The 20,919-nt window shown below is 44.8% G+C and overlaps 1 long non-coding RNA gene across 1 annotated transcript in view; it reads left to right on the top strand.

The window, feature by feature from the left end:
- LOC118176341 overlaps window positions 1-20,919 on the top strand; it is a 258,610-nt gene that overhangs the window by 33,516 nt on the left and 204,175 nt on the right. The window contains exons 8-11 of the long non-coding RNA XR_004755348.1: window positions 89-199; window positions 15,346-15,499; window positions 17,392-17,604; window positions 20,634-20,761. This is a non-coding gene — a long non-coding RNA (uncharacterized LOC118176341). The remainder of the gene's footprint in view (window positions 1-88; window positions 200-15,345; window positions 15,500-17,391; window positions 17,605-20,633; window positions 20,762-20,919) is intronic.

Raw genomic sequence — 20,919 nt, 5'->3', positions numbered from 1 at the left:
CAGCAAAAATAGAAATTAATCTGAAGTGTTTTGTGGGATTTTGCTGTCCTTGACTCAAAGAGAAGCATGCTGTCCCTTCATGTCACAGAACAGTCTCTAAAGCTGCTCAGGGAGGAGGCCGGTGGTCCGTGCAGTCCGTACCACCAGACGGTTGGCATCTGAACCTGTTGGCTGGCTTTTCTTTTTGGTCACTTCCATGGTGAGTGGTAGATGGGGCACAGCTGTGAGCTTTGAAAGTAGTTCTCTATGTATTGCTACAGTAAACAAGTGGTTTCATTTCTTGTGCTGAAGAAAAGAAAAAAGTAATCTATACAAGGTGATGGATGATTGCACTCACCATTTACAACGTTTTAATAAAATTGTGGGAGGGTTTTTCCTCCCTACCGCATTCCCAAAATCGGGTAATTTTTTAAAACCTCTTTCATAGTCACAGATGTTACATCCTTCTTTTCAAGGTTAGAGATATTCCTATTTTAACAAGTACTTAAAAGGCACAGAGGTTTTTCCTGTAGCCCTTTCAGATGGCAAGGCTGATACGTCATTCACACGACTACAAACGGCTCCCACAGCCCTGCATCGCTTTAAGATCCTGCCCCTCCAAGTGGGACACTACCTCCTCTCCTCAAGGGCTGGGCAGCTGGGCTCAGGAGGGTTTTGACAGCCTCAGGAAGCCTAGAGAAGGAGGTGAGCACCCTTTGTCATTAGCCACCCTTTGTCCATAGCCGGGCACTTCCCCTCAGTGTCACAGCAGGTCGTCGTCTGTAATGGTGGTGCAGCCGTGAGGAGAGGCAGCTCCTGGGCGGGAAGGCCTGGGCGGGAAGGCCTGGGTGGCAGCAGCTGTGTGGCGTTGTGCGCAGGTGAGTGTGTCTTCCCTCAGACGTGGCTTCTAATTGCGTGTGGGGAGTGTGTGTGAGGTGAAATGAAGGGGTCTGGGGAGCTTCAGAACACTGTGGTGTTTGCAGGTGTATGATGGAGCTTGCGCTGGCTTTGCTAGGAGGGTGGATGAGCTGGTTTGTGTGTGACAGAAAACAAGGCAGGGGGCAGTAGAAAGGAACTTAACAAACCCTGTGCTTAAAAACACAAAACCAACCTCATGGAACCTCAAATTTAAGAGCACTACAATATAAAACACAAAGAACTGTAGTTGGTTTGGGGGGCTGGGGGGAAATATATTTAGCTACTGGCTTCATCTGAGCTGGGGCTGGAGGCAGCCTGGGCCCCAGAGCTGCTGTGTGGAGGTGCCTCCACACTTAGGCACCTGTTCTAGTTCTAACACTTAGTTCTAATGCTCCTCTGATAAGATGCATTTTCATTGCATGTTAGTCATAATTAAGTTCAAACATAGCTCTGAAAGCAGAAGCGCCAGGCAGCTCTGAGGCAGCAAGGGTGAGCCCTTGTCAGCCCCGGTGGTGCAGGTGTGCTCCTCCAGTGCCAGCCAGGTGAAGGAGGATCTGGCTGAGGAGTAAAACACTGACTAGACCGTGCAGAGATACCTCCTTGAGAAAAGACAGCAATTCTAATTATGTGAAACAACCTTCTCAAACTTCCTGGTAAGGATAAGAGAATAAATTAGGCAGTTGGTACGTGAAGGGGTTCGGGAGAAAGGAGCTTTACAAATTCTGTAACACTGCTGACTAAGTGCTGATTTACAGTAATTCCTTTCATTTCTTTTCTAATTAAACATCTCCTGAAGGATCAGGCCTGTCAATGTGATCTGAGGCCTATAGCCTGAAGTGTGAAGTGAGGCAAATTGCATGACTTACTTGCAATGATAGAGTCATTTTGGAAGGAGATTGAAAATCAATACTTGTCATCCCTGCGCAGTGCTCTTTATTCAGAGGGGCAATTTGTAAGTGTAATCTGTATGAGTGTAGTAGGAGCATACAAAGTTACAGTACTAGTCATGCAGAGTGAAATGACAGAATATAAAATATAGGCTTATTGCCATTTTTATTCATATTAATGTCAAGGAAGCTAATTCATAAGTGCAACATTTTAATTCAGTGCTGTGCAGCCAAGCCACTCACTGCAGTTTTTGGCTTAAGCTGCATTCACCATAAAGGGTACCAGGGGCTGACATAATTTGTCCACTGACAATGTTGGGCAGTATCTGTGTGCATCTGCTTTCAGCTGTGGCAAGGCAAACAAAGGCTAAAAAAAGAAATGGATCAACCCCACGTATGCTGAGAAAACAGCAAACAAGCTCTTGGTGATCATGGGGCTTAGTCAAACTCGAAGAGGATGGCAGCATTAGAGTGCAGATGCAATCACAGAGGACAAGAGGCACTCAAGAGCTTGTGCTTTTCTCAAATGAGAGTACTCAAGAGTAGACGACTGACAGCTCTGACTTACTCCAAGCATAATAAAGTCAGGTGCCTTGTTAGCTTCCCTTCTAACTCTGGCAGTTCACTTTAAACTATACTGGTAACTGCAAAAAGTTCTCCTCTCAAGTTTTTCTTGAAATGCATTTGCTGGTTATGGTAATTATTGGGACAAATTAGTTAGGATACATTAGAGAGAGACAAATGGGCTGTGGTAGTACTGTTGGGCTCATTTTGCCTATTTGCTGAAACAGAGCTGGAGAAGTGAGCTGTAATTCTAGTCAGCACTGCTACCACTGTGCTGGTTTAAGTACTTTATCATGCTGGAAGAAACTGTGACATCATAAAATACAGTATGACATCTCGCTCTGGAAAAGGAGTTTAAAAACACACAGTTATTCAGAAAAACAAACAAAAAAAAAAAAACAAAAAAAAAAAACATTGTTTAGAAAGCACTCCTTTCCTAACAGCACTAATCCCTTCCCAAGATAAAGAGATTATAAAACCAGCTTAAATCCTTCCTGTGGAAGGCCTGTGCCCAAGAATTATCCAGAGGAGAATGTGGGTTTCTTATGGGTATGTTTTACTTCTCATCTGGCTCAGAGGGAATTTTAAGTAGCTGTATTTGATTTTTTTTCCTGATTGTGGGGACGGTTCCTTTGCATCTTTCCCTAGCCCAAAAGGTAAAGTAGCCAAACCAAAACCAAATGCACTTCCTACAACTCCTGGCTCACATTGTAATTGTTTTTAAACAATAAAAAGGTTTCATTGAGACAGTCTGGTCCTGAGGCATCCATGGCTATTTTCTATTACTTTGGGAAAACAAAATTAGGGAGAATTATGAAAAAGAAAAAAAAAGACTTACTAAATTGGGAAGGGAAGGCTAATTTCAAACATCTTTTCCCCATTTAAAGAATACTTTGGGAACCAGACCTGTTGACAAAAGCAGGTGTTCAGAGACGTGAGTTGCCAAAGCAGTTCTAAAGCACTGCCCCACAAGGCTCCCAGACCTTGTTCATGTGGGTGGGAGGAGCAGGAGAGCTCAGTGACATGCTTCTTGCTGCTGCTGCATCCCCTCCCAGCCCACCCAAAAGCAGTTGGCATGTCGTGTTTCCTGCAGATGGACCACAAATGGCACATGTACTGCTGATGCGCTCTGGCACTTGGGGAATGAGATTGCATTTGCCAGTTAGCTCGCCAGCAGCCAGATTTAATTTGGAAAAGAATGGTCCACAGTTGTTGCAGAAATAGCAAAGAGCAGATTTTTAATCATCCTCCATTCCTCCCTGTTCAGTCTCATCCCCTAATTGGTAAATGAGAGGCCCAATCAGCTCAAATCAGGGGAAAAATGTGTCAGAAGCAGCCAGTGAGACAGAAAACAGAGGTACCCACTCCTTGATATCATGATCTTGCAGCTGTTTACAAGTCAGATTTAGCTAATCAGAGGGTCCCAGGGAGAGATTAGTCTCTCTTTCTAGATTCTGTGTGTAAATTGTGGTAGAAGAGAGCTTTTTTCCACTTGCTGCCCTGATTATTTTTGCATGCTATTGACTGTTTGCAGTTTTATCCACCAGAAGGGACATATAATGTAATTTTATGTTTGTAGATAAGCATAGCTAGACTGATCAGAAATTAAAATATTTTTAACTGGGTGTAGTAAAGAAGTAAATATCCTATTTTCTGTGTTTATTAGTCATGGTGCTTTTCCTCTCCCGGTATTTCCTCACTGGTGGTGTACTTCCCTTCAGTCTGAATTAATTCCTTAGTCCATGAGCCTTAATTGCAGGAAGAGTGGCTCAGCCTTGAGACCTTCAGATGCTCGAGCAGAACTTGTGTTCAGCTGACAGCAGCTCAGCAGCTGGCCTTTTGAGATATTCCAGTTGAGGAAACTTGAAATTGCATCTCACTAAGGGATGTCTGGCTTGGTTTGTGGGTGATTGCTCTTAAGGAGAACAGATGGTGCTGTCCCACTGTCGGGACAGGACATCCCCTTCTGGGCGGGAGGGATGGCAGAGCTGAGCCCCGAGCATGGAGCAGCATTCTCACATTCTGGAGCATTGGCCCCAGACTGGTTTAGACCCATTTCTTGTACGCTGCTCTTACAAAGCTCTTGGCTTCCACCCTACGATCGAGCTCCAGACATGCTGCATGTGTTGGGCCAGGTGCCCTGCCGCCGTAAAGCCTTGTCTGCGCCGCGCCGTGCTCTGCATCTCGGCTGTGCGGGCTCCTCTCCCGTGGGCCTGAGCAGCTGACTGGCAACTCCCGTTGCTACAGGATTATCTGTGGGACTGGGTAGCTGGAAAATGATGTGTTAGACCTATAATCTCAGCTGGCTTGGGGATTTTTTTATGGTTATTGTTGTCTGCACTTAGTGTTATGTTATCTGCTGGTTACAAATGTGCATTTTACAGGCTTCTGTGTGTTTCTCATGTTCCTTTGTGCTGCTTACGTGGGTTCTTGTTGGCTTTAGTCTGTCGGGCTCTCTGGAGCTTTAGCATGGGATTTGCAGGAGTACAAAGGAATCCCAAAGGCTTCTGAGCATATCAAATATGGTCCTGGGAGTCCGGCGACCTGGGCCTGCCATGCTTTGCGCAGTCTCCTGCTTCCTCTTGGGAAATGACGGATTTATAAAAGGCATCAGCGAGTATTTCATAGTGAAAAGTTGATTCAGCTGCAGACTTAATCTCATTGACTCCAGCCAGGCCAGGTTTGAGCCTTCAGCATCTGACCCAACGTCCGTGAGCAGTACCGAACTGGCAGGAGGGTGGCTGAGCACCACACACGTGATCGTTGCTCTGGCTGCCCTTGCCGTCTGCCTTGTGATCCAAGGGGGGGGCACACCACGGTGGCAGCTTGGGAAGCTACCTGGAGCAAATTGAGACAGGAGGGATTTGAGTTGTCCTTTGGGGATGCAGTAACCATGGAAACTGAAGGGAAACTGTTTCTCAACTTTCTTTCGATGCCAACCTGATGGCTTAAAAACTCTTCATTAATACTTTGATATGTTTGAGGCTGAGCGCTGTGTACAAGCTCTTCTGGGGAGTAAACAGAAGTACAGAGATTAATAATGGAGAAGCAGAAGAGTGTTTTTACATCAGGAGAGCTGGGTGCGTTGGTTCTGATGAAGCAGTGCCAATTGACTTGTGCTCCAAGCCCCTGCAGTGATGGTTTGCCTTGGGGCTGGGCTGGGTACTGGCTTGTGCCTCGCTAAGTATCGCGGTTCTAAACTCTTACACTAACTGGCAGTTCAGCTGGAGCAGCCTCAAGTACAGATGTGCTTACACTGGTAAAAACGTTCTTGGCTCCTTCAGAGCTGCAGGGGTGTTCTGGTAACCACCTAAGGAAGTCAGACCGGTCATTTCTGAGGGGTTAGAGCTGTACAAACAGTGTGCACCACAGGAGTGTGGGGCATGCTTGGATCCCATGAAAATGTCAGCTGAATACTCTATCAGAAAAGCAAATTTAAAAAGTAAGTCATCAAGAAACAGACAGAAAATAAAATGATGTAATTGTGCAAATCCATGGCTGACCCATATCCTAACGCTGTGTGGCATTCTGCTGCCTGTGTCCACTGTGTTAGACCTGGAGAAGCCTTGGAGAAAGGTGACAGCGGTTGTCAGTGGTGAGGAGCAGCTGCTTTGAGAGGTGACTGCATATGTCAGTGCTCTGGAGACTTGGTGGAGACACAGCAGAGCTCTGCAAAACTGTGAGTGGCCCAGAATGGGCAAAAGGGATTGTTTGTTCAGTCCCTGTAGTGCAAAACCCAGGAGGAATGGGCAGAGGTAGCAGGTGTTGAAGGCCAACAGAGGTGTTAATACGTCTGTGAATCTTCTGGCCAAATACTATTGAACAGGCAGAAAGAGCATGTGGGATCCTGGGAGTCTGCACAGCGTTTGGAAGAGATGTCTCTTGAGTGTTACCGGATGGACAAACAATGTTAGCTTCTTGACTTCCTTTGAGCAGAAAATGCTCAGAGGCTGTGAGGTACCAGGGGAGCAGCACGGACATGCACAGCTCTTGCTCCTCTCTAGGGGTCACCTTACCCCTGCCGGGGTGCTCGGTGAGATGGGGTTCTCTCGCCTTCTTGGCTGGCTTAGTCAGAGCGTTAATGTGTAAGCAAATACGCTATGCAGAAGTGGTTGGGGCTACTGATGTCTACCTTATGCACTTACCTTACAAGTTTAATTCATTTTTAATTGCTTATAATACTACTCACTGTGGAATGTGACATCTCTACTGACACTAGCTTTTTGTTTGCACAAATAGGATGTTTGCGAAGCGCAGGATTATGCACCAGTTCTTTTTTCATAGAATTGCTTATCTTTTCAGAGAGATGTAGAAAGGGAAAAATGAAATGGCTCTGCAAACTAAATGAAATGAGCTATTATTTTTTCTGTAGACTGCTGCTATTTTTTTCCCACTTTTTTTTTTTTTTTCCAAAAATCCCAATTCTGTTTCTTGCTGTAACATTATTTCTTATACAATTAATTCTACTTACACAGCTTGCACGTAGAAGTATCATTGTGGAGGTGGTCAAGGACACTTCCATCTGAGATCTGGATCCTTGCTGGAGCCAGGGGGAGTGCCCCAGGCCTGGGGTTTGGATTCTGCCAGTCCAGCCAGCACAGACAGCAGCAGCAGGGTTGTCCCAAAGCTGGGGCTTTAGCCAGTGCTCCTGATGAGGATGCTCTGCAGATGCCCCATGCGAGTATCAGCCAGCATGGGGCACCGAGGTGGTGCCCCACCAACATGCGCTGGGACCCGCTGCCGCCTGGCTCAGCTGTGCCACCTTTTGGGGTCTGGGTCCTTCCACGAGCACAGGCTGGCACTGCTTGAATAGGATGCTTACTTTTGTAATGAATTTATCGTTAAAGGTGAATTATCCCAAATCTGCTACAACCTCTAATGCGTTTGATATTTTAGAGTCACTTAAAATAAACAAACACTGAAGCTAATGTTCCCAGCAATCTGGAGGGAATTAACATCACACTGCAAAGGGTGTTTAAATTACTTCTAAAATTCTAATTAGCCCATGAACAGCAGTGTATGTGGGACAAATTGCCTGGCTTTAAAACAAGGCAATCAAAAAAGACAACAAAGGAAAGCAAAGGGTGGAGGATGGCAGCCGTCAAATAAATGGAGCCGACCCCATCCGTTTATTTAAGTAATAGCCTATTTTGTGGCTTGTGTTACATTGTCCCGTGTTTACAGTGCTCTGGGAAATCAGGAGGCAGAGGAGAAGCTTCAGTGGCTTAGAAAAAGAGCTCGACAACTAAAAATGATGGCAATAAAATCCCAGATGCTTAGTTGCAATGAAATTAGCTGGAAACCAGTTTGGGGTAGTTGTTACTGGAATAATCAAAGCAATTGTTCTGCCATAGGCTCCACCTTTCCTACCATTACTTCACTCCCTCAATTCATATATAAACCAGCAGGAATTAGATCAGAGGCATTTGTAGCTCTAACTGGAGTGTCCGCCCCCCAGAAAATTTGGAGTCCAGAGGTTTTTCACACTCCTGATGCCTTTCTTTACTGTGGGTGTGCCAGCGGGCAGTAAAACACCACCCTGCAGTGGGATGCCTCACCGTGCACTTGTGCCTGCTGCCAAGATCTGAGATATTCTTAGGAAAGTTTCCATGGACAGATTCTGTCTGTCAGTACTTACTACTGTTGCCCTTTTAGAGACCGTCTGCTTCAGTCATAGAAAGCTGAACCATGCTCTTGTCAGGTTTGTGCCATATAACTCGAATAGGAATTTATTTATTTGTTTTTTGGTCTTTGCAATAGTGTGTGCTTTTCCCCAGTATGTGATCAGTTTTGCTTGTTTTGGCTTAGTGCTGTTGGGTAATGTAACCTTCCAGTGATGAATACTGGAAAAGCAACAGTTTGCCTTGAGTACCCTGTGGTTTCTGTGCTTTTCTTTGCTAAACCAAATCCTTCTCCTGAATCAAGAGAACTGGAAGTATTACATTGTCTATGTTTTTTTCCTTATCTCAAGTTTTTAAAGTCTCTTTAAAAAGGAGATATTGAAGACAAACCAAAACCAAAACCAAACAAAAGCTGTTAGTCACTTTTCATGCAGCTTGTTTCTGCTAGTTAATAGGCAGCCTTGGTTTGTTACATCTGACTCACGGCATCTCTGGCCTAAGTTCAGTTCAGAGATTTATCCTGTGCCCATGGCTCTGCTGAACCTCTGCATGTTCATTAAGTGTCCCTATAGTTCCTCTTCCCAAACCATGTGTTTGTGTTTTTTGATTAAGGTGTTTTGAAACTCTTACTTTCTTTAAAAACAAAAATGCTGGAAGTGTGGGCTGATTGGTTTTCCATTGCATGAGGCAGCATTTCTCTTTGAAGAGATGAGATTAAAATGTTCAGTCCGAATGTTTCTAGATGTCCTATAATAGTCATTAATGTAAATGAGTTATGTATTTCATTAACTAGGCCAAAACTTACACTCTGGCTGATTGCTGAAAAAGAAAAAACCTGTCTGAATTAGATCAAAGAAATTAAAGTAAGAACCACTCAATGGCAGCAGTTAATGAACTGTAACTAACTGAAAAAATAAGTCTCCTTCCACTAGCAAAACAGCAAGAAAATCATTCTGGTTTGTAAATGCTCCGAACACACCATTTGCATTACCCTCCACCATTAAATTGCCTAAACATCCCTAAGGGGCTTCCCTGCACACTGTGCCAGGCTACATAGCCACAGTACGTTTCAGCAGTGTCCTTGACGCTGACTTTGATTTCCAGGTCCCTGAGACATTGCAAGGAGAGCCGCAAGGGGGAAGATCTCGTGTCTGGCTGTAAAAACACCTCCGCTCTGCCTCACTTATGCGAGTCTCCCCAGTTTTATTGCTTTCTTGCTACCAGGCTCAGCTGCTTCCTCAGTGACTGCATGTCACCAACAGACATCGATCTGCAGGTTCTTCCCTCCAAGTCTCTGGTTCGATTCAGCTGTTGCAGAAGCAGCTCAAGCTGCAGCTGGGGATGAACAATGCACTTCCTTGGCAAAACTGCTGAAGTTAAAGCAGTTGTTGTCCTTCAAACTTATTTTAGAGTGTACAGATCCTGCATCCAGTCTGCAGTAGTGCCTGTCTGGCTTACCCACAAATTTCACCTGTGAAGAACTTCTCATGTTGGGTGCCTTGTCCCTTAGAAACCAGGAATCTGAACCTGAGGACCTAATTTCAGTATGGGAGATAAAGTGGAGATAATGCATTATTACCCCTCTGTCACAGATGGAGAAAGGAGGTGGGAAATGATTTATTTAAAATGATTTGGGGTATCTGAGGTCTAGCTACAATCTACAGCCAGCTGAACTGGGCCCCAGTGCCTCCACCCGGAGCGGCTCTGAGAAGGAATCCGGATTGAATCCAGGCTGTGCACTCAACCCATTGCTTGGGAGTGTGCCCAAATCTGTGCTTACCTCATTGCAAACCATAAAGCATTTTTTTTCAACACTTAAAACAAAAGTGGTCTTGAATTTCCAATTTTTGTCACATGCCATTATTTCTAAAGGACAAAATCTCTTCTAAAAGTGTATCTGCCGTTTTTTATTCTGAAAGTGTTAATTTTTTGGTTGTTGCAAGAATGTGTTAATTTCTAAAGGAATAGTCACTGCTGTCTGGGAGGTAATTTTTATGAACAGTTTTTATTTCCTGAAAATACAAATATGAAACTTATGAAAATAATTTAAATTGCATAACTCAAAAACAGTGACTGAAGCAGATTTTTCAAAGTGGGCAATATTATTATTAATGCACAAGTTATTGATGCAAACCCAAACTCGGAAGGGTGTGTCCAAGAAAAGATTTTTAGGTACTGTTTTTCTGTGCTTTGGGATAAGATCTACAAAGATAATACTGAAAACTCTTAGGGCATTCCTTTCCAGCCTTGCTACTACTAATATTTGTGCAATACTTTTCCGCTTCACAGTAGGCCTTCTGTCAAAGCCAGGGCACAGGGTTCCACTCTGAATTACATCCATGATGCTGCTAAGGGAAGGGATGTGAAGAGACTTAGCAGAGACTGTAATGAGTCTTTGGAGGAGCAGGAGCAGGTTGCCTGCTGTGTGCTCAGGCACTGGTTTCCCATGCTGAAACCTGGCACGTAACCTGGCACTCTAGAAGATGCTATTTGGCAGGTGGTATTGATTTCTGGGGTAGAAAAAAATCCAGAACAAAAAAGTTTTTTCAGTTGCCTAACTTAGGTTCACAAAGACCAGCATAGCTCATCTTAATGTCTTCAACAGGGACAGGCCTTACACCTTCTTGAACTGACTCTACCAGCTCTGCCATGCCTTTTGTTCCTCCCTACACAGTGACTGAATTTCTCTCTGAACTGATGTACATTAAAAAATCGGTATTAGTATTTTTGTCACATCAAAAAGACCAGATTTTTTTTTCCTGCTTGCAACAAATACAACCAGAGAAATTCAAAATGTGGCCATAATGTAATAGCCAGACCTTCTTTGAACTGTGTCAGAATCCTGGATCACATTGAATCCTTTCCTTTCTCTCCCCCAACGCACTGATTTCAGCCTATTTCCTGACTCAGATTTTCATCGGCTTCTTGTAGTATCTTTCCCCCTTACAACACAACATCAATGGTAAAACAATTGGAATTGGATTTCTCATACCAGAATGAGCTCCCACAATCTTAGGCAGTTCAGAGCTGTGCGGAGATTGAGTCAGAAAGCCTTTGAATTTGGATTTCCCAAGGGCCTGCTGGGTTTTATTTACATTTCCTATTTCCTGGCAGAGATGTCAGGTGGTGTTTTCTGAATTTCTCTCCAGGAACGGAACAGGAGTGTAAGACATGAACAAAAGGTACTGTAAATTGTCAGCGGCTGCTAGGAGGCACCCTTGCTCTGATCCGCCGTACCTGTACTCCAAGCTTCTCTGCTGCGTCCTAGACCTGAAAGCAGCCAGCTACACATGCCAGTGGACTTTCTTTTAAATTGGATATTTGCTCCCCTTGTGCTCTTCTTCAAGCTTTTTCCAAACTCTCTCTCCTCTGTCTGCAAGACTAAGTGCAAGAGTAAGTGCAAGGCCTGGGAGATGGAAGGCTCTTCAGCATGACAGAGTATCCAACATAAAATCACAGTGTAAACTGCTAAAAGTGCAGTCCAGGGGAGACCTGTAAATGCTGTCCTTCCCAAAACCTGGCTTGCTCACACTGATCTGTACTAGACCTGTGTGCCATCTCGCAGTAGAAAGTTTGGAGATGCACTTTCATCTTGTTTATCCTTTTAATGTCAACATCCAGCAGCATTTATCTGTCAATCTATTTCTCCTCCCTGTAGAAGAGCAGAGAAGAGGGGGGGGAGAACCCAAAGCCTCGCAGTTTGACCTTGTATCATTACAGCAATCTCAGTGGAAGCCATTTGATTTAAAAAAAAAAAATTAACAGCATCATGTTTTTATTTCCAACACAGGCACTGGAAAAACATTGTTAAATAATGGGCCCATGTTTCATGTGGTTTCTTTCGCAGCCTTTAATCAATAAAATGTTCTTAGATCAATACAGATGTTATTGCGCTGCTTGGAACCATTTAGAAGTATACGATGGAGGTAGTTACAGCGTAGTCGGCGCATAGTAAGGATAGCTCTTGGGCACAACACAGTTACAGCTCCGCACATACACAGCAGGTATGAATATAAAATCGGATACACCAGCATAAAAATCACAACAGCCTCTCTACAAAGCAACCCCAGATAAGCTGCACTGGGGGAATGAGGGCTGAGTGCACTTAACACTGTGTTTTGTTCCCTATCAGCAGTGTCAGCAGAAGTGTTTTGCAGATTTATGTTGATTATTGTATCAGTAAACTGACATAGTCCCTTGCTGAAAGGATGTTTGCAAAATGTCTGGTGCCTCAGTAACAGCAAATAGAGAGGATAATTCTAATTCTGCCAGCTCATTTCAAGTAGATGAGTTTCATGCTGCATGTCATGGGTGGAAAGTTTGGATGTTGCTGATGATCTAGTGTGAAAGGTTATTGTCACAGTAATGTTGGTGCAAATAACAGAAATGCTGCCAAGTGTAGCCTGGAAAATATCAGAACCCTGTTCATAATAATACTTTAACATGGAGATACTGTCTGTGCCTCCAAAGCGTTACACAACCTCTGAATCATTAGGCATGCGGCTTGGCAAGGTAGATACCCTGTGAACCGAGCCACTGAGAAATCAACCCCCAAGGTTATGGACAGGTTTGGAGCTTCTTTTCTCCTGTGTCGGGTGCAGGGTTTGACAGTCTGTTGACAGAAAACTGGGCTTTTTGAAGAGACCTGTGTTGTGTTGGGCAAATCTGTATCTGTGTTTGATCTCTGCAATGTAAGCCATGCTATAAAATCTTTTCATGCATCGGTAGTGAGAAAGGGGACTAGCCTGTTGCAGCATCCTAAACATTTTTGAATGTGGCTGCAGCACAGGGGTGAATGAGCAAACCCAGTGGGAGGGATGGGGAGCATCATCCCACGGGGACAAGGTTTTCTGGGTCTGGGGCAGGCCAGGGCTGGTTATGCCTGGAAAGAGAACTGTTGTGAGAACAGTGATCAGGAATGCCAGAGTGTCCTGGTTTTGGCTGGGATAGTTAATCTTCTTGCTAGCAGCTGGCATGGTGCAGTGTTCTGGATTTAGGCTGAGAACAATGCAGGTAACACCCTGAGGTTTCAGTTGTTGCAGAGCAGTGCTTACATGAAGCCAAGGACTTTCCAGCTTCTCACACCTCCTGCCAACGAGGAGGCCAGGGATGCACGAGGAGCTGGGAGGGGACAGAGCCAGGACAGCTGGCCCAGGATGGCCAAAGGGATGTCCCACACCACACAGCATTGTGCTGAACGGTTAATGGGAATTGTCTGGGGGGGACTGTTCGGGTTTTGGCTGGGCACTGGTCAGTAGGTGGTAAGCAATTGTGTTGTGCATCATTTGTTCTGTATGTTATTTTATCATCATCATTATTATTCCCTTCCGTTTCTGTCCTAATGAACTGTCCTTATCTCAGCCCATGAGTTTTACCTTTTTCCAGTTCTCTCCCCCACCCCGCTGTGGGGACTGCCCAAATGGCTGCGTGGTGCTGAGCTGCCTGCCAGGTTAAACCACGACACAGAGCAGTGTAAGAACAGTGACTGGTGACCAAGTACTTAGCTATGCTATCAATTTTAATTTTCATATTAATTGCCATTAGTTAACCTGATGTAACGAGCTTGAAGTGGCAGCTAAAAATGACAGTAAGGGTGAGTGTGGCTTCTGACTGCAGCGAGTAAAAGCAGCCAGCTTGTTAGTGGAGGTCTGCAAGGCATACCTGCAAGCTCACAGGGAAAGCCTCAGTTCAGCACTAGTTTCAGTCTCATCCTGTTGTGTTTTGAAACCACTGAATCCCCCACACAAGTAATTGTTCATTTTGGTGCAAACTCTGTGCAGTCAGACTCAAGTCTCCTGTTTTCAAACCCAATTAGGAGATGGTAATTACCTGTGGGACGTGGGGATTTTGTTTGTCTGCAGGGGCAATGCAGCTATTCTGCTTGTATCTCCCCTTTCAGTTATCAATAAAACAGTAGAGCAAAACAGTATTTTCCTCTCTGAGTTCTCAGGCAGCGTTATGCCAAATGATGGCAATATTATGAGACTGCATGTGTTTGGGAATAATCATGCAAGCTATTAGTAATCGTCTCACTGTTCTTCGGCAGTGCTCACCCCCTGCTTTTGTGTGTTTGACACACGAGTAGCTGTTTGATTATTCTCATCGCTGCCTTATGGACAGGGAAGCTGAGGTCATCCAGTAAGTCAGTGACAAGTCAGAGGATGAATGCAAATCCTATGAGTCTCAGCGCCATGATGCACTTCTCCTAGGGACTCAGCCTGTCTGAAAAACATGTCTGTAACATATTCTCTATCCTGGTATAAAACAACCACTCCAACTCAAGGACAAGCTGAGCAGAGGAAGCATATTGCTAAGCAGCTGTTCAGTAAGGGAGACCTGCAGAACATGGAGAACACCGATTTCTTTCAAAAGAGAGAGAAGAGTGGATTGGGAGCCTTTTGTGATATAGACAGCACTCAGTTGGCAGCCACTCTAGGAGGTGAGAAGACACATTCCCAACTCTTAATATCATTTCCAGTGGGGCAGAAAAGGCAGTTGGCAGCTCCTCATCTATCTCTGGATGAAGATTTCATCTTCCCCATTGTAATGGTCCTAGCCCTGGTGAAGCTGAGAGTGTCAAGGAAGAGAACTGCTTCAGATATGCAGGTGTCCTTAAAATAAACAAACAACCCACAAAGCCACCAATCCATCGTAAAATAATTTGTCTCACATATGCTGATAAAGCATCGAGATTGTCAGAAACTATGGTAGTCTTTGTCCTACAAAGCAAATTAAGCATGATAAGCTGGAGTTTCTGCGAATTGTTAAGGAGTTCAGAAAATTTGTCACTGATAAACACCGTTTGGATTCATTAATTTTGTTCTCTTCCTTCTCCTGGACTTGCAGTGAGCTTGGACCTGCAACGAGCCTGGCAAAAACGTAATCATTACTGGGAGCAGCGTGAATGTGAAATGAGCAAGAAAGTCATACCACCAGCTCCCGAAACAGGCCTAAATGCTTGAATGCCACTTCACTCTTGTTGTAACTGAAGTGAAAGAACATAAGGAAAAACAAACAGCAAAATCTAGATTGCCGGAGGAGTTTGTTCAGCTGTGAGATTTCCTGTTGCTGGAAATCAGAACATCTGTTCTTGCCTAGCTCCTGCTATTCGTCCTGGTAAGAGTCTGCTCCTGACCACGGGAATGGAACAGAATAGTTCAATATTCAGCATGGTAGTGGAGCTGAGATTCACGATGTGGGGCTGTCCTTGCATCTGTTTCCTCAGAACTTGCCTATTTTTACAAAGCAATATGCAAACAGCATGCATGCTTTTGGTACACTACTGCTCAGAGCTGGTGTCAGTGGAAGTTGGAATTGCAGGAGTGCCTTGATGGAGAGAACTGGGTTTGCTGTGGCTCCTCTCCCTCCCTTTGCAGCTGAGACTGAGAATAGCGCGTAGTTGAGACAATGTACAGAGCGACAGAGTCATTCTTTGCCATGCACCTTCTCCCTTGTGTACGTCAAGTCGAGGAGGAAGGGTGGTGAAATGGCAACTTGACAGTTCGGGATACTAGTGCTCTGCTGGTGCAGGTGAGAGCTTCTTAACCCACCTCTTCTTTAAACTAAGGTGTCATCATAGTACGGAAAGAGTGAGCCTGTTTTGGTAAGTGGGATAAAGAACAGCAAGGAGTTCTAATCCCAGACCTGATCTCATAATAGAGCAGCCGAGAAATGTACCCAGAGAACAATCACAGGGCTGGCTCAGAGGAGCCCCAAGCTGGGGCAGGCAGCCCTCCTGGTATGGAGTGTGGCCAGCCCTCCCGGGGGACCTGGAGGGGTTGAGTGTTCAGGGCAGTGGAGATGTCCTGCAGCTCAGCCAGCCTCCCCAGCCCAGGAGTTGTCAGCCTGCTCTGACAGTCCTGCCAGGTTTGGGGCTAAACGATTGATGTAAATTGATGACAGTAATGAGATGGAGCTGGTTTAAACCTGCAGAGGATTTGGTCTCTTGCTCCCTTGAGACAGGACTCATCCTGCAGGGGTGTTCCTGGAAGATTGTGTTCAACAGCCAGATTTAGGGGGGAATCCAGGTGCCTGAACATGAAGAAGGTTTTTGTGGTTACACCTAGAAAATGCTGATGGGTACATCAGCAATGGTCCAAGGAGAGAGAATGGTGGGAAGAGAAAGAAAAACAAATCCACATTAAGAAAATAAGGCAGTTTAAAAAAGAACATTTAGAAGAAGCTGCACATCACTTCTTGAAGTTCTCAGGTCAGCACCAGATGCTTTTGCCTTAGTCAAATGCAAGTTACTGAGCTAAGCCTTGGAGTAAATGAATTTAGTATTATGTTCTGTGCCACAGAAACTCAGGCTGGAAGATCTCTTTTGGACTGAAATCTACAGAACAAGAATTAAGTAGCAACATTGTTGATCTAATAACTGTAAGCAAAGAATAATATTAACATGTTCCCAAACAACTGCCAACTGAAAGAAAGATAAATTCAGCATGTCTTACTTGCTACTTGCACATTGCCCCTTTTTGTTTTTTATTAGTTCTAATATTTTGCCTTCTGCTTATCATTACTGAAGGATCCAACAGTGCCGTTATGAATCCGTGGCTTCCCAAAGACTGTTGGGAGAGTTTGATCCAAAGCTCAGTGAAGTCAATGGAAAGATTCTGCCTTTTTAAGAATCTCCTGTCCAATTTTCATTTTTTATTATCATTAAAAAAGCAACAGAATAAATAGTAGAGACAGAAATTATTTGTCAGTCCTCTGTGTCAGGGTTGAACCGTTAGATATGTTGGTGTGGGACATCATGTTCCTTGAGTGATCTCAGTGAATGCAGTGGGTAACAAAGGCAGGCATCGGTGTATATCCCATACGCGGATTCGCAGCTGGCTGCTGGCTGGAGACACCTCAGAAGGAGCCCAGTCTCGAACAGAAACCATGTCTGGTTCGTGTGTTCAGATGCAGATCAAAAAGGGCTTTGCTTTCTCTACTGAATGCCTGCTGAACTGTTTGGTACTCATAGTCTGCTGCTTCTCCTCTCTGGCTTTTCCCCCTTGGGGGAAATGTTGTGATGGTTGGTTTGACTGGCAGCTGAGAAGTGCCACGGTTGAGTGAGGAGCAAGTCAGCCCAACGTGGATGTATTCAGCAGCACCTTACTTTATGGAAAAAGTGGAGTCCTGAAAGCCTACGGCATGCTACCAGAATGGGACTTTTGGTGTATTTAGAGCAGTATTTAGAGGGATTTTCATATATTTACATTTAGAGCTGTGCCTTGGGGGTTCTATCTACTCCATCATCCCAAAGGTGCACCTTTTGAATGGTGGGATTCATCCCATGTAACTTCAGATACTGAGACCAAAAATGTCTGCGTGACACAGAGATATTCCATCAACTGTGCAGGGAGAGGAGGGTGGTCATCTGTGTACAGGGCAGGGTTCAATACTCCTTGTGATCGCCCTTCCCCTTCATGTAGCCAGCGTTAAGGTGGGAAGCGATGGGAGCCCAGCACTAACTTTGCACTACGGTCTTCGTGTTGTTTTCACAAGTACTCTCAGGCCACTGTGGGAAATGCTGCCCGTGAGTTCTTTGCTCTTTCATCAACTCGGAGCTGAATTTCAGCAGTTCGTTTCTGGCCAAGAGGTTCTCTTTTAACCACTTGCAGACACTTCAATGCTGGTTACCTCTGGTAAGACTGGGGTGATCTTAAAGCACACCAAAGGATTTCCGAGGTGCCGGCTGGGAGTGTTAAAGTTGGGTGTGGAAGCTGGGCAGATCTGAGCAGGGATCAGAGGTGGGAGCATTTGCTGCAGCTTGATGGTCGGGGATTTACTCTAACCTCTGTGATAAGATATTTGAGAATTGTGCACCTTGTATTTCTCAGTTTTTTTAACTTGTAAAGTCGGAAGCAGCCTTTTCCTTTCAGTTAAGTGCTTTGACTTTTACAAGTGAGAAATGTTAAACAAATAGATTGAAACCACCGCAGTCATGGGAATACATCCTTTAACTTCAGGGAGATTTGGCTTATGGCCCGTATCATATTGTATTGTGCCGGCTCAATTAGGAAAAGAATAATGAATTAAAAGGTCATAGCTCTTTAAATTAAAATGTGGGCAAAAGAGCAAAATGTGTGTGAGGGGCTTCCTCCTCCGCTGCCCTGGGCATTTACCATTAACTATCAATGGGAACGCTCAATCCAACAAGTTCACTAATCTCCCTTTAATCTCATTGAGTCCTGAACGTTTTCTGGAAAACATTTTTCAGAACTAATCTGCCCGGGCAGGGCGGGGAAAATGTTAAAACACACAAAAATCTGCGCAACAGGAAATAATGTTAGAAAGCTGTGAAAATCATTTATCCTTTTGAAGCGTAATGGTTTTTAATTTTCTCATGCCCCGATCTCCCTGGCAACAATTTAAAAGTGCATAAGCATTCATGAATCAAAGCCGGTCACGTCTGCATTTTTAATTATGTGTCATTGGATTGAAACTTTCCCTTTGATCTTTGCATTTAAAGGGATTTACAATGTAATGATTACAATCCCCCTCCCCCCAGGTCTGTGCTTGTTATTGAGCAATGTCACCACGGGGTCCCCGTTGGACGGGGGGACGACAGTTTGGTTTGGGATGCCAAAAGCACGTCTGAAACCTGCCTTATGCTCTGGTTCCCGGCAAAGAGCTGCGTGCGGTGGGGCTTCCCGGCAGTGGTGACTCCAGGCCTTTTGCTCTAGGCAAGATGTTTAAAAACAAAGCGGGATAAAAGAGAGCAGAAATAACCTGGTTGCCCATTAAGTGGTCCAGTGCTCGAGGTGGCTGCCTCTCTGGCCTGGTGTAATGACTTGTTAGCCACGCGGGCACCGCGACAAACTGTGCTTGCTGCACAGGTACGGCTTCGGTGGCGGTAAGGTGCACGGCGCACTTCTCCTTGCCTGCAGGAATGAAGCCAATGGGAGCACCTCAGTGCTGACATGGGCTGCGGAGAGCACGGCTGTGTCTCTGTGCCCCTTGGAGCGCCGAGGAGACGGCTTGCAGCGGGGCAGCCAGCAAGGTGCAGGGTGCCCTGGGGTGACTCGGGCTGGGCGCTGGGGGACGCTTGGTGGGTCTGGAGGAGGCCTGGGGGCTTCGCTGCGGGACTTGGGGCTGCGGAGAATCAGAGAATCATAGGATATCCTGAGTTGGAAGGGACACATAAGGATCATTGAGTCCAACTCCTGAAACAAGGACTGAAGTCTGTGAACAGCTCCTAGACTCTACGTCTGTGAATTGAATGTGTGGCTAAAAGGAGCGGATAGCACTGGTGAAGTTGCTTGGCTTTGTTTTCTCGTGAGGCTCAGAAATGCCCCCTGCATCCCGTGCATGTGCAGCACGTTACACGTCACCACAAAAGCAGCGTTAGAAGATGTCAACAGTTTCCCATTAGGTCTGCGTGTGCGTGACTTGGTGCGATGCGCTGCACATACCAGGTACTCTCTAATGAATTGTTCTTTCAAAGCTTTCTGCTAGATATTTAATTTTCTTGCTGAATAACAGTTTAAAGGTCATATGGAGCAGTGACACGTGCAAAATGAATGCGTGTTACTTTTGATGTGCCTGTGCAAAATTAAGGCCTTGCACAGACTGCTTTATATGCACAATGTTATTGTATTTTCTTGTAAAAAAAATCAATAAAAAAGTATTAAACTAAAAATCCTGAGCAGAATGTTTTATGTCTTATTAAGCTACTTACAAGTTGAGCTAAGATAGCAAGGGTCCTATTAATCAATGCTTTAAGTTGACTCCATGGTGAGTAGATGAGTTGAAAAATTTGTTAAGATCCCTTTTTCGCCTCTCTTTAGAGGGTCTTAATGTGGTAGATTTTGTGAAGTGAGCATACGTTTGTGCCATTAGCAATGAGTTAACATTGCATGATTTCACATTAGAAACATCATTTATTGAGCTTATACTTAAAAAAAAAAGCTGCTGTTTTCACTGAAATGTGTTCTGATGATCCAATTTTACAATCATTTTCTCCGATGAAAAAATTCATGGTTACACTATTGACAGCTGCTGCTAAATTGCTCCAGATGGGATTACACTGGAGGTAGACCACTCATCCACAGAAAGGCTAGGGGAAAACATGCGAGCGGCTTTAGCCATGATACTCAGGAAATAGTTGTGCTTTTTAGAACACAAGCACCATTTATATTCTACACCATTTTTATTCTACACAAACGCTGTAGATCAAGGATAAATATGAATAAGGCTTTGGGAACCAGCAGTGATATAAGGAGGTAAGATAGAGGGAGGCAGAGAACTTGTGGAAAAGGAGAATGCTCAGGGGCAGAGTTCTGCCTGCGGTGTTTTGTTCTGTGTTTTTGGTTTTGTCTGGAGAGCTGTGGAAGGTATGGGAGAGTAGCAGGAGCAGCAGTTGTTCTGCATGTTGTGGAGTACTTGCAGGGCTGGCAAACCAGCAGCCTTCCCCAGGCAACAGCGCCTTTCTCAGCCCTGAGTTCACATGCAAGCATTAACAAGCCAACAACTAAACCAGGCAAAAGCATAGCTGAGAAAAGTGTCAGGCACTCTGGCATCCTCAAAACCAGCATGACTGCGCTTGAAAACCCGACTGCACTGAAGCTTCCACAAGCTGTTGCCAGATTGGTAGTAAATAAGGTTTTTCTAACATTGTCTGCTCCAAGTTGCTTTGACCTTTGCTATCGTAGAATGGCATCTCCTTTTCCAGGCTGAAGATGTGAAGTGTACCACGAGAAAGCTCAGAAGTGACATACCTAGGGGTTGGAGCATCCCATGAGCGTGGTTGTGCTGAAACTCTTCCTGCCAGCATTCCTCCAAAACTCCCAGGGACTCCAGGTAAGTTGTGATCAAACGGTGGTTATTAGCAGCTCTGTAATACTTCTGTTTCCTCTGTTCCCCTTCTGAGCTTCCCTGTTTAATGCCTTCTCTTTGCCTGTTTTTATATTCTTTCCATAATGTTTTGAACTGTAGGGGTCATTCAGTATCTCATTTTT

The sequence above is a fragment of the Oxyura jamaicensis genome, chromosome 19 (genome assembly GCF_011077185.1).
Source record: "Oxyura jamaicensis isolate SHBP4307 breed ruddy duck chromosome 19, BPBGC_Ojam_1.0, whole genome shotgun sequence".
In the NCBI taxonomy this organism is placed as follows: Eukaryota; Metazoa; Chordata; class Aves; order Anseriformes; family Anatidae; genus Oxyura; species Oxyura jamaicensis.
Note: the sequence above shows the minus strand (reverse complement) of the source record. Positions and strands in the feature narration are given on the sequence as shown.